Below are 1,840 nucleotides of genomic sequence, written 5' to 3'. Positions count from 1 at the left end.
TTTTTTGAGACAGGGTCTCACTATGTAGCCCTAGCTGGCCTGGAATTTGCTATGTGGACCAGACTGGCCTTGAACTCACAGAGATCTGCATGCCTCTATCTCCCATGCACCACCACACCTGGCCTAATAGACCTTTACTTTTAAGACTTTTAGGTTCTGTATCATAGCTGAAAAGATATTTCCCAGATTGTGAAAAATTAATCTATAATTTTAATGTTTATCATTTGTGTGTGCGTGTGTGCTCATATGTTCGTGCTTGCATGCAAGTTCATACCATGACATGCATGTAGAGATCAGAGGACAACTTTGTGGAGTTGGTTTGCTCCTTCTACCTTAAGTGTGGGTTCTGGGTACCAAACTCAGGTTGTCAGGCTAACACTGCAAATACCTTTACCCACTGAGCCATCTTGCCTGCTCTATCCTATAATTTTATTTTAAAATTTGTATTGAAAATTATCTTTACCTATTTCATTTTTTAGCTTTTGTTTGTTTGTTTGTTTGTTTGTCTTTTTGAGACAGGGTCTCCTGTAGCCCCAGCTGTCCTAGAACTCGCTATGTAGACCAGGCTGGCCTCAAACTCACAAGATCTGCCTGCCTCTGCCTCCCAAGTGCTGGGATTAAAGGCATGTGCCACCATGCCCAGCCATTTTTTAGCATTTTTTTAAAAAATATTTTTTATTTTATTTTATGTGTATGAGTGTATTGCCTGCATGTAAGTGAGTGTGCCGTGTCGTGCAATGCTGCAGAGGTCAGAAGAGGGCTTTGGATTCCCCTGGAACTGTAGTTAAGGATGGTTTGTAGCCACCATGTAGGTGCTGGGAATTGAACCTGGGTCCTCTGCAAGAGCAGTCAGTGCTTTTAACCACTGAGCCATCTCTCCAGCCCCAGCATTTTATCTTTTATACATTTGGAATTTATTTTAGTGTGAACTTTAGTTCCAACTTGATTTTTCCAGGTATCTTTCCATTTGTGGAACACTTTTTATTGAACAAGTCATCTTTCTTTCACTTGTTTAAATTTTCCCTTCATTATTTACTACATGTGATACACTTTACTGCATGTACCTTTGGATCTATTGCTGAACTTTTGGTTCTGTTACAGTAATCTTTGCATATATTGTAGCACCCACTTTGAATTACTCTAGCTTTATAACATGTTTTAATATTTGGTAAAGTTAGTTGTCTTTCATCACCTTTAGTTTTTAGAATTTTCTTGGCTTTTTTTTTTTTTTTTTTTTTTTTTTTGAGACAAGTTCTTATGTAAACAGGCTAGTCTCAAACTCACTATGTAGCCAAGGATGACCTTTATCTTCTGATCCTCGTGTCTCTTAAGTACTTGGATTACAGATGTGTACTGCCCTGCCTGGTTTATTTTTTTTTTCCCCTAATTTGGGCCTTAAAATAAGCTTGCCTAATTAAAAAAAATTAAGTCCTGTATGTTTTTATTGGTACTGCATTACAGTTTTGGGAGTCTTTTTTGTTATTTTGTCTTTTTTTTTTCCCCAAACACAGCTGAGGACTGAACTCAGGGCCTTCCACTTGCTGGGCAAGCACTCTACCACTGAGCTACATCCTCAACTCCACTGCAATACATTGTTAGATGAATATAGAAATTATATTTTTGTGATACTGAACCTTACTGAGAATGTACCATAACATTCTCTTTGTCTGAGTTCTCTGTATTCCTTAAAGTCTGAGAGATTTTTGAGCATTTCTCAGATCTTTCTGTTTTGCTTTACTTTTTTAGTATTTTGAATTATTTATATCTTCTCTCTGCTTCTTAATGATAGCTGTGAAGGCATTGCTTTCATTTATTTATTTATTTATTTATTTATTTATTT

The sequence above is a fragment of the Nannospalax galili genome, unplaced genomic scaffold (assembly GCF_000622305.1).
Source record: "Nannospalax galili isolate Female #2095 unplaced genomic scaffold, S.galili_v1.0 scaffold1050, whole genome shotgun sequence".
NCBI classification, from domain to species: Eukaryota; Metazoa; Chordata; class Mammalia; order Rodentia; family Spalacidae; genus Nannospalax; species Nannospalax galili.
This window is presented reverse-complemented; position numbering follows the sequence as displayed.